The following is a 12,380-nucleotide window of genomic DNA, read 5'->3' as shown; positions in this document are numbered from 1 at the left end:
GGTCTGGAGATTGGGCTGGCCACTCCATAACATTAATTTTGTTGGTTTGGAACCAAGACTTTGCCCGTTTACTAGTGTGTTTTGGGTCATTGTCTTGTTGAAACAACCATTTCAAGGGCATGTCCTCTTCAGCATAGGGCAACATGACCTCTTCAAGTATTTTAACATATGCAAACTGATCCATGATCCCTGGTATGCGATAAATAGGCCCAACACCATAGTAGGAGAAACATGCCCATATCATGATGCTTGCACCTCCATGCTTCACTGTCTTCACTGTGTACTGTGGCTTGAATTCAGAGTTTGGGGGTCGTCTCACAAACTGCCTGTGGCCCTTGGACCCAAAAAGAACAATTTTACTCTCATCAGTCCACAAAATGTTCCTCCATTTCTCTTTAGGCCAGTTGATGTGTTCTTTGGCAAATTGTAACCTCTTCTGCACATGCCTTTTTTTTAACAGAGGGACTTTGCGGGGGATTCTTGAAAATAGATTAGCTTCACACAGACGTCTTCTAACTGTCACAGTACTTACAGGTAACTCCAGACTGTCTTTGATCATCCTGGAGGTGATCATTGGCTGAGCCTTTGCCATTCTGGTTATTCTTCTATCAATTTTGATGGTTGTCTTCCGTTTTCTTCCACGTCTCTCTGGTTTTGCTCTCCATTTTAAGGCATTGGAGATCATTTTAGCTGAACAGCCTATCTTTTTTGCACCTCTTTATAGGTTTTCCCCTCTCTAATCAACTTTTTAATCAAAGTACGCTGTTCTTCTGAACAATGTCTTGAACGACCCATTTTCCTCAGCTTTCAAATGCATGTTCAACAAGTGTTGGCTTCATCCTTAAATAGGGGCCACCTGATTCACACCTGTTTCTTCACAAAATTGATGACCTCAGTGATTGAATGCCAGACTGCTATTTTTTTGAACACACCCCTTTCAACTAATTGCCCAATTGCACAGCCTTAAGAGCGTGCATATCATGAATGCTGGGTCTCATTTGTTTTCTGAGAATCTACTGAACCTACTGGTAACTTGTTTGCCACGTAGCAATAAAAAAATATACGAAAAACCTTGATTATTCTGGTTAGTCACATTGTACTGCTATTATTTTGAACAATACTGTATATACACATTTTTACAAAAAGTTACCTATTACAGGTTTAAGAATCAATTTCGTTTTGTAAAAAAGAGAATTGATTAAAATCAAGACATCAATATATTTTTACCAAGTGCTAGTTTCCAGAAGCATATTAATCAACACAACTGTTTTTTTATATCGATAATACATTGAAGATTCATTGATACAAAAATTATTGAGTAACAATATTACACATGATTTTACTGTATTTTTAATCAAATGAATGCAGCTTTGTTGAGCATAAAAGACTTTGGGCCAGTTTGTTACGATCGGAGACCCAGGGAAACACAGGAGACAAGAGATCCAATTGCAGTGTGGGTTTTAATGGGTAATCCAAATCAGAAATCAACAAGCCAGGGTCAAAACCATAAATCCATCCAACAAATAAACAAACAGGGAAGGAACAGGAACGGGAACAGGAACTCGGAAGACGAGGAACTCGGAAGGCGAGGAAACTGGGTGACGGAAAGAAAGGACTCCATGCAAACAAACAGAAAAGACCAGTTAATATAGGCAGTAATGACTATCAAGTGAAGACACCTGAGTGCAATTAACAGGAGTGCAATTACTGTGATGAAGGGACAAGGCTTTGTGGGAATTGTAGTGCCTACGGTGAGGTGCCTATGGGGAAGTGAGACCACTAGTGGAGACTCAGGGAAACAAAAGTGACAAAGTGACGTGACATTCAGCCAAGTATGGTGACCCATACTCAGAAATCGTGCTCTGCATTTAACCCATCCGAAGTGCACACACACAGAGCAGTGAACACACACACACACACACTGTGAACACACACCCGGAGCAGTGGGCAGCCATTTATGCTGCGGCGCCCGGGGAGCAGTTGGGGGTTCAATGCCTTGCTCAAGGGCACCTAAGTGGTATTGAAGGAGAACTGTACATGCACTCCCCCCACCTACAATTCCTGCCGGCCAGAGACTCGAACTCACAACCTTTCAATTGAGAGTCCGACTCGCTAACCATTAGGCCACGACTTCCCTCAGAGACCAGAAAGCATGACACAGTTTTACTAACAGCTTACGCCAGTTTATTAAAGATGTGCAGAAAAGACTAAGCGCTGAAAAGGCATGGACACAGTTATTTTTGTGCTTGACCTTATTGAATCAGCATTTTTGGGGAGTTTTCAGACACAAAATTTATGGGAGGAGAGAATTCAAATGAGTCACCCAACGTGTTTTACCAACGTTTGCGCTCATCAAATTACTGGCATTTGCATCGCTATTTAACACCCCCAAAAAGCATGTCTAAAACTATTTTGCGCTTGAAATGGCTGCAATTATTGTTGCTAGGAGAGGCACCGCAGAGAACAGAGAGCAAGTGATAGAAGGGAGAGGATTTTTCCTCTGTTTCCTATGTATTAATTTATTTTGAATGCCCGAAGAACACATTATCTGAACATATCATTTGCCAAGACATGTTATTTGTAATTTGCTTCAGGAAATAAAAGATGACTTGGAACCCTCAACTAGGAGTCATGCAATACCAGCTAAACTTCTAGCAAACCTTAATTTTTTTGTCCTCCAGTTCTTTTTAATGTGCTGTGGCTTTTTTATTTCTTTATAAGTGACTACACTAATTTGCGCTGCACTTGTTACATTGCATTGGTCAATATGTAAATGAGATCTTGCGTCTGTGTTCTTCAATTTGTGCATTGTTAGTAATTCACCTCTTTTTCAATTCGCTTTTTTTTGGTATTGCTCTCTCGCGCTAGTTTGCCCTGTTTAGTAAAACTGGCCCTTAGGCTATTTAAAACCATTTAAATATATTTTTGCAAGTAGAAAGAGTCTGATTTTCAGTATTTTCAGTTGTTTACATTTAATCTGTTAATTAATTTCCTTCATTTTGGTTGATATGATAGAGAGACATTAACATGGTAATCAGCCAGTTGCAGCTTTGACTTTTCGTTTATTTCTCAGCATTCCCTCATCACATGTACACTTTGGGATCACAGTTGGATCTCAATGAAGGCAAAAGAAACATTTCTGCCTTCTGAAACCTTGCTCTTGTTTGGACAGTTTTACTTCCAAGAAATGAAAAAAATTCTGCATTATTCAGTCACATATTTTGTAATATTTGTTATATTTTGGCTATATTTGTTATATTTGGCGTCCTTGGAGAAAATGCAACTGATTCGGATACCGAAATGCACCCATACACTGTTTGCATGTTTATAAAACATCAAGGTCTCGGAACACAGTGAAGATTCAAGGACACACTTCTGCACTTCCATGTATGCACATTCACACGGAAACACAAACATTGCTGATGTGTTTCTCTTTCAATCTGTGACATAAATGACAGTAGGCCACCTTTTCACACTATGAATTGTTTGTGCTATATGATACAGTTTTATATTTGCAGTACCATAACAAGAAGATATTATTCTCCATTGTAGCAAAGGATTTGTGTTAGTACTGTAGCAAACAGCACTCAGCAGTCATCAAGCTGGCCTGCGGGTTAATTCAAAGACTTGCACGACATCGACGCATGGCTGTTCTCTGGAAATATGCCATTTACATTACACCGGATGAAGCATCTAAAGGTACTATGTCCTTGGGCCTATGCGTGGGCTAACGTTAGCAGAAAACCTTATTTACAAACGAAGCTCTTTGCTATTAGTGTGCATTATGACAAAATAAGTCTTGTGTGAAGTCTTATTACCGGGGGCACGCTGGAGCGGTTACACTGATGAAAGCGATTCATATTTTGCCTGCGCAGGTATGCGTGTATGTGCATATAATTTGTTATTGCAGCTTCCAATCCCTCAGTCTTTTTTTGAGTTAGAACTCACTTTTTTTTTTTTTTGTTAGAACTCAAGTAAACGACCATTTTTCATTCTCTGCTGTTAAAAAAGAAAGAAACTAAAGCAAATGTCAACAGGGGATTTGTTGTATCATGGCTCTAAACTGCATCAGAAATGCAGTGGACACAAACTGAAGGATTAGTTCACCCAACAATGAAAATTTGCTGAATATTTAATCATCCTAAAGGTTATCCGAGATGTAGATGAGTTTGTTTCATCATCTGAAAATATTTGGAGAAATTTAGCAATACACTTTCTCACCAGTGGTTCGATCAATGGGCTTCCATAAAATATGTGTCCCCTAGTCTGAATATTGCTTTCTTCAGTGGAAAAGTCATCTTGTCTGAATCAGGAGAGAAATATGCACAGATCAAGCATGTTTACAAGCGACAACAGTTTTTAACAAATATGTTGGTGGATTTTGATGTGAGAGGAAAACAGGAGATGGACATTTTTTAGAATCCTATTTTGACCAGAAACAACGTCAAATATCAAAATGCCTTAATGACAAATTCATTTCTTAAAAGCACAACACTTTTTACTAAACAAGATATTAATAGATGGACTGTAGATTACTGTAGATTATTATGACGTTTTCTTATCAGCTTTTTGATGTCTGATTCTGACTACTCTTATTCACTGCAGAGGATTCATGTGTGGGAAAATTATGTTATGCTACATTTTCCACATTGGTCAGATGACAAAAAAAAAAAAAGATTTGAATGGCCTGAGGGTGAGTACATTTTCAGCATATCTTCATTTTTGGGTGAATTTTTCCTTTTAATGCACATTGGGAGCATAGATGAAATGCCATTTGCATCATTTGACTGCATTTATAGATGGGGTTAGTCTATATTTAGTCATCCTGTGTTGCTCATAACTCACAATAATTTTTTTGGGGGGAAGTCATGGCCTAATAGTCAGAGATTCTGGCTTGTAATCCAAAGGTTGCGCGTTCGAGTGTAAGTGGGGGGAGTGAATGTACAGCACTCTTTCCACCCCAACACCACGACTGAGGTGCCCTTGAGCAAGGCTACAAACCCTCAACTGCTCCCCGGGTGCCGCAGCATAAATGGCTGCCCACTGCTCCGGGTGTGTGTTCATGGTGTGTATGTGTGTGTGTTCACTGCTGTGTGTGTGCACTTTCAATGGGTTCAAATCAGAGCACGAATTCTGAGTATGGGTCACCATTCGTGGCTGTCACTTCCACTTTACTTATTTAAAAAGAGTTGACAATGCTTTAGCGTGCCATAGCATATTTCCCAATGGAGACAGAATAGATGATGTTTAGTATTTGCCGTGCATGTGACTCATGGATAGATATAAGCCAAGGTTTTAGTGCTGCTGGGTGGAAGTACTTAAATATGCATTTGCATCATAAATATGAGATGTTCATAGATCAGCACTGCTTCACCTTTTAAACCTGTCCAGATGAACCTGCTGTGAGGAAAGTTTTGGTTTTATTCAGGAAGCCTTCTGTTTGAGATCAGCACATCTTCACCTTCGACCTTGTTCATAATTAAGTTGGCTATTCAAATAATTTGATTTCATAAACTTAGTATATTAACACTTGCAAAGAGTTCTTTTATTAACTTTCCTTAGGTTGCCCCCAAGTATGCTCTGTGAACAAAATCATCATAATTTGCATTAATTGCCATGTTTTGCATTGCAAATCAGCCCCTTTTTTTCCTTAGATATCTTCGATCAAATACTAATGAGGTTCTTATTTACACAAAATATAATTTCCTTTCTCCCATGTGGAGTTGATGTATCTCAGTGCACAAAAAGGTGTTCAGGTTAGAATTTGCATAAAGGCAGAATGTCTTGTTCTCTTCATATCAACCGCCCCATCCTCCCTTCATCCCCAACTCTTTTTCTGCTCGTCTTTATACAACAAGATTTGCTGAACGATGTCATGAATGAGAAGTGAGCCCAGTTGCCATAGCAACAAGCCATTTTCCCTCCGACCGGCAACATATATTACAATGCAGAACAAAAAAAGGTAGAACAAATGAGGCAAAAGTACTTTCGTCGAGAGCAGGTGAATTGGGATGTTTTTTGTGTTATATTTGAATCCCAAAGACAGCTGTTTTTTAGCTAGTGTAGCACATACCTTGTGTAACCAGCAAGTCCCAGTGCCGCTAGAGAGATTATTTGACCTTTCCTTTATTCATAAGAACAGCGATGGTGAGTGCTGATGTAACAGTGCTGTAGAAGATCTTGTAGATTCTCATTCGGTCTGACTATGCATTTCTGTGCCAATATCGTAAGTGCAGTTTGTTTCTGTATTCACCACTGGATTAGTGGGGCAGTTCCTCTTGAAAGGTTAAGTCAAACAGATGCATGTGGGGTTTTTTTTAATTAACCTTGTGTTTTGAGGATAATGTTTCTCTGTTTCTGGGTTCAAAAGAAGAGGCCTGTATTCCTCTCTCTGATGATGGTATTTGAATAAAGGTCATGTTCAGAGGAAGGGAAATGTCAGGTTTGTGTCTAATGCAGAATAGCCAAAAATGCCTTAAATTATGCTGTGTGGTCAAATGCAAGTGGTGTAATTGTGCTCGGTTTGATTCGTAATCAGAATTCATTGCCAAACTGCAACAGACCCCGGATTTACCGAAAGGGGAAAATATATGCGGTTCAGAGCACAGATGGTTTACAGAGAATCCAGGAGGGAAACTCGAGCACTGTATTTGGAATTCTTAAGCTATGTTAATGAGTAGAAGATGAAAATTACTTTATAAAAATACAATAATGCTTCTCTCGCGAGTGACCCCAGAGAAAGCCTTTGGCGCAGAGCCTCTGCTGATTGTGAAACTTTGCGTTTTCCTTTTGCTGTTGGCACACATGTGTCTCAGAGTAGCGTTGTGATGAACCCTGTCACGATGTGTATCCTCACAGAATAGATTACTGGCCTGAAGACAAGTTTCATATGCTGTGCTGCTTTGCCAATACTGTAGGCGTGAGTTTAAAGGGATAAAAAAATTCTGTCATTATGTACTCACCCTTAAGCCTCATTCACCACTGCATTTATTTGATCAAAAATACATTAATACAGTAATATTATGGAATATTACTACAATTTAAATTAGCGGTCAACAGTGTTGGTCATCTTACTTGAAAAAAGTAATTAGTTACAGTTACAAATTACTTCTCCCAAAATGTAATTGAGTTAGTAACTCAGTTACCACATTGTAAAATTAATCAGCAAAGTAACTGTGAGGTTATTTTTTATGTTCTATAACGCTATTACGTCCCATAACATCTTTAATATATAAGATGTTTATATTAACTGATTGAAGAATAAAAACATTATAAGTATTTAAAAAATATATATTTATTTGAACTCAATAGATTGCTGCCTGCCATATGATATGCATAGAAATAAAAACATATAAACATTCATATTGAAAATAAAATTCGAGTACAAAATTAAGACAAACAAATGTAAACTTTTTAAAAAGAAACAAAGGGAAACCTGGCCATTAGTGCAAATCTCTGTAACTTAAAAAAGTCAATGCAAAGACACGAATAGACAACCTCCGAAAATCGGCGAAACACATTTTTAAATAAACCGCATATTTGAGGTTAAAACAACTACATTCTCGCATGAAATACTTTTAAAACTACATTTCATGACATGATAACAGTTATATTTAGAAAATTATCTGAATAAAAATGGTGGTTGAAAATGCTGAATGAACTCAACTGGCAGAAGCCCCCCCATGACGCGAATTTGTGTCTGTTGTGAAGTTAATTTTCACACGCGAATGAAGCGTATGAACTCAAAATGTACAAGCGTCCAATTACGCGTGAATATCGCAAGTTGGGTTGGGGGGTTTGATAGCCAATACAAGGCCGATATAATTGTGTAAAATAAACAAAATGTAATTTAGATTACAGTATTTTTCACAAATATTTACTAAAACTATAATATAAAAAAGTAAACACTGCAACCAACAGGGCAATCAGTTTTCTGTGAAGTTTGTGTGCACTGGGAATCATATTTTTCAAATAAAGCCAGGGTAACCCTGACTTCACATATAGCACACAATTAAAATGATATGAATATGGCTTTGGGCAAATGCATAAAGCACAGCATTATTTGAAATCGGGAGTTTAAAGTTTAAAGCATTCAATTAACACAGACCGACTGTCACACAGAGAACACGTGATCATGCTGGTTACACATTCACACTTCACAAGATCTCACAGCTGGATTCGACTGAGTTTGTGAGGTTTGTAAAATTAAATGTTCATTAGTCATTCAAAGATTTGTTTAAATTATATAAATGTGTATTTGCTTAATGCTGACGGCAAACGAGAAAGTATTATAATGTTTGCTTTTCTATTACTAATATGCCTAATATAAAATAAATTGTTATAATACTTTCTGTATACATTACATACATACATCTGATTGATTATTAGACTGACTTCTATCTGTATAAGACCGAACTGGTAATGACGACGATGAACAAGAGAGAGTGTGAGTACTGTGTGTTCAGGCACAGCCGCTCTCAGCGCCGTCAAAATAAAAGTCCCGCCTCGAACACGTCGGCCAAGCAGAAAAACTTATCGGCCGATACCGATATTTAAAATTGCCGATATATTGTATTTATTTCTGTGATGGCAAAGTCAAATTTTCTGCAGCCATAATTCCAGTGTGTAATTTTAGTGGACATGATATTCAGATACAGTTCAATATTTTTTTTTTATGATTATAAATGCCTTTACTGTGACTTTAGATAATGTAATGCATCTTTACTGAATAAAACTATTAATTCCTTTCAGAAAAAAAATGAAATCATATTAACTTCAAACCCAACTGTCGTGTATGAGTTTACCTTTTTTGGCCTCTTGGTCAGTACACACTTTTGTTAAATGGAAAAACATTCTGCCTAACATTTCCTTTTTGAGTCCTACAGAAGTCAGAAAATGATAAAGGTTTGGAACAATTTGAGACCGAGCAATAATGAAAGAAAATACAAAGTAAAAAACTGCTGTAGTGAACTATTCCTTTCATCATGCCATATAACAGTTAAAATGTTAATTTGCACGTTTCTCATGTATACAGTCAGCCAAGGTCACTTTCTTTGATCACAATAGGTTATTTTTCAAATTGCACAGATTTGAGTTGGGTATTATATCACCGGCACCAAAGTTGAAGCATTTTGTCAAAGCTGGTTGGTTCTTCAAGGTTGTTTTGTCAGCCTGTGTGTGCTCTCTAAGCTCCTTGCTCTTCACACTCTCCTTCAGTGTGAGGGCTGTATGCTTCAGTATTGGCTTCAACAAGGTTTAGAGTGTCTTGCTCAAGGATGTGTTAAGATTTGAGTGCTGTGTTGGAAGAAACAGAAGGTCCCTGGAGCTGTGCACACTGAACCACATGAAAAAAGCAGATGCGTTTTCAGTTCTTTAATGAAATCGCACCAAAATGTGGTGTTGAAGGATGCTCCATGTCAAGTATTCCTCGCTGGTGTAAAAAAACTTGACGTAAGTTTTTTCTTGTTTTGTTTTGAGAAGGTTAAGAGTCATTTTTTTGGGGCATGCAGAAATGATCTGTGATTGTCTTCAGTGGGGTTTAATTGAGTTTTGGGTTTAGCAGCTTTACATAGATAAGATCAAATGCTGCTGAAAGCCATCTGTGATGATACCACTTATGAATGTATTGATTTTTTCTCTCTCTCTCTTTTTAAAGAGAAGAGACTTTGAAATAAGCTGTTGTTGTATGATGCATTGCAGGAGGAAGGTGCTTTGGGGAAAGAACGGTCTATCTTTTCTTATATGTGCCTGCACTGATGCTTTTCCCCTCTACAAGATCTGCAGGCATGGAATTAGAAATCTCACAGAAGCAATAAACAGTAATTGGATTTGGCGATGGAAATCTCGTTACCAGGAGAGAGAGAGACCCTGATGGGAACACTAGCAACTTCTCAGGGCTATTGCTGCCACCCTCACCTCCTCTCTCTCGCCCCACTGGTTTAACCAATCATCTTGTCTTTGAATCCAGTGAGACCCGCGGTGACGAGGCTGACTGTCGGGGGAGTCTGTGTACAGCTGTCAGTCAGCGAAGACAGAAGTCATGAGGCTAAGATCAGGGTCCTTCCATCGTTGTGTATCTACAGGCTGCCTGAGAGGTGTCACATGGCAGAAGTTAGCAAATGGTCACAATTAATCTGCCCAACTGTGCATATGATAGCCGAAGGATCTTAACAATCCATGAGAATAATAACTGGCCCATAGTAATGATAATGTTAGAAATTACCTCATTGCTTGTAAAACAGCCATTTTAAAACAGATTGCAAATTCATAATAATTGATCATATTGGCTTTATTGCATCTAAGCCAATGTAATATAAAATAAGTGTTTAAATACTTTTTTAATGTTAAAGGTCCTTTTTGCATGATGTTATTAAAAATAAATTGATAAATAAAATGTGGATAACATGCACATTTTCGTCAAGGTAGTATCTTTTGCTTTAAATATTTTTTTAGAACTTTATTACTGTGCAAAGGTTTGGGGCAATACTATTTTAATACTCTTTTGCTCAATAAGGCTGCATTTATTTGATAAAGTAAATACAGCAATATTGTGAAATAGTATTGCAGTTTTAAAATAACAACTTAGAAATTATTTAAATGTAGTTTAGTTCAGAGTTCTGTCACTTGTTATTCATGGTTTTGTGACAAAGCCCTGACACTCCAGTCATGTCGTTTTCATGTAAGCATGTGGCTTCGAGACTGCTCGAGCCGTGCACTCTCATCTGCGTGTGCTGTTTTATGTTGAAGTGTGTTGTTCAGATCCCGGCACTCATGTCTTAAAGAATTGGTTTCGTGTCGGGGTCCGGACACTCGCGCTCCATGTTCTGTCTTGTTGTGGGAGCGTGTGGTCTCGAGTTCGCTCGTCCATGCGCTTTTCTGTCCATGTGTGTTTTGTGTAGCTTTTCTTGTTGTCTTGTATTGTTGCATGCAGCTCATGTTATCGGCTGCGTGCTTTCATGTCCTATTGTGTCTTGCACTGTGTAGCACGCAGCTTGGTTTTCGCTGGCTGCATGCTGTCGTGTCTTGTGTGAACACGCGGCTTATGAGTTTGCTCATTAGCTGCGTGTTTGTGTCTTGTTCAAGCACCTGGCAGGTGATTGGTTTGCTGGCCATGTGCTTGTGTTTTTGTTTTGTGTGAGCACGTCTTTTGTGCCATGTGCTCTCATGTCAATTGTCTTGACCCCACCAATCTTCTTACCTGATTATTGATTTAATTTGATCCACATGTGTTCCCTCGTTACCCTCATTAGCATCCTATTTATTCTCCTTGTGTTTGCAGTCTTGTGTGAGTTCGTTGTTGAGTGTTTGTCTGTGTGCCTCATTTCCTGTCCTGCCTTGCCAGTCAAGTTACTGTCTGTTTACCCTATGGGGTTGTTTAAGTTGGTTTATTTTTTTATTTATAAAGAGCCCTTCTCTCTGCAGTACTGAGTCCTTGCCTCATCCCTCTACCCGTTCCCTGACAGTTTATTCCTGTCATGGCAAAGCTACATTTTCAGCAACCATTACTCGACTCTTCAGTGTCACATGCTCAACAAACATTTCTTATTATCAATGCTAGAAACAGACACCGGCATTGTAGGCTACTGGTTGAGGAAACAGTCCTTGTCCCCTGAAAAATGTGCTGCACACATCTCAATATTTGGACTGAACTGTTCTGAAACAGTGTTGTAAATACAAATTAACTAAGGCCAAAGTAATTTGGGCGGCGTTATGCAAATCTTCCCACATTGTGACATAGACACGTGGGGGGGGGGGGTTGATACTTAACTTTGATAAAGAATATCTCTTTGGATTTGAGACTTTAGTCTTTGGAACTTTACAGATCTTTAAGATCAGAAAATTAAAATAAAAAATAAACAGAATCATATTGCCCCTTTAATAAACTTCAAAAGAACAGAATTTGAAATTACAAATACATTGTAATAAAATAAAAAAAATGTAAGAGTTGATTGAATGTAAGATTATGGAAGAAAAATCCATACAAACATCTTTTCATGTTGACTCGACGCTCACAATTTGTGTACTTTCCTCCAAAGCAACTTTTGTGTTTACTGTTTAATGAAACCTTTTAATCCTAAATGTTTGTAATGAAAGATGTATGAGGTCTTTGAGTTGCTGAGTTGACATGAGACTAGACAAATGAAAGCCCAGGGTATTCGCAAACACTTCCAAAACTTTCAGATTCTCGGTTAGTTTTTGGTTTGTTTACTGCGCAGCACTTCACTTCAGGAGATCCGGGAATATTTCATAGGTGCTGAATTTTAATTAGATATGTCCGCTCATGTACCACCACAATAATGACAAGAGGCATCAGCTGAAATCCATTTATGCTTTTCCTTCAAGTACGAGCTGAATGAATGAATTGACTTCTTCTAATTTTG

At 38.2% G+C, this 12,380-nt stretch overlaps 1 protein-coding gene across 2 annotated transcripts in view; it reads left to right on the top strand.

The window, feature by feature from the left end:
• Nucleotides 1-12,380, top strand: part of mdga2a (MAM domain containing glycosylphosphatidylinositol anchor 2a) — a 136,485-nt gene that overhangs the window by 108,039 nt on the left and 16,066 nt on the right. The window lies entirely within an intron of this gene.

Source organism: Carassius gibelio, chromosome B17, assembly GCF_023724105.1.
Source record: "Carassius gibelio isolate Cgi1373 ecotype wild population from Czech Republic chromosome B17, carGib1.2-hapl.c, whole genome shotgun sequence".
NCBI lineage: Eukaryota > Metazoa > Chordata > Actinopteri > Cypriniformes > Cyprinidae > Carassius > Carassius gibelio.
The sequence above is the reverse complement of the archived record's forward strand: the minus strand, read 5'-3'. Positions and strand labels throughout refer to the sequence as shown.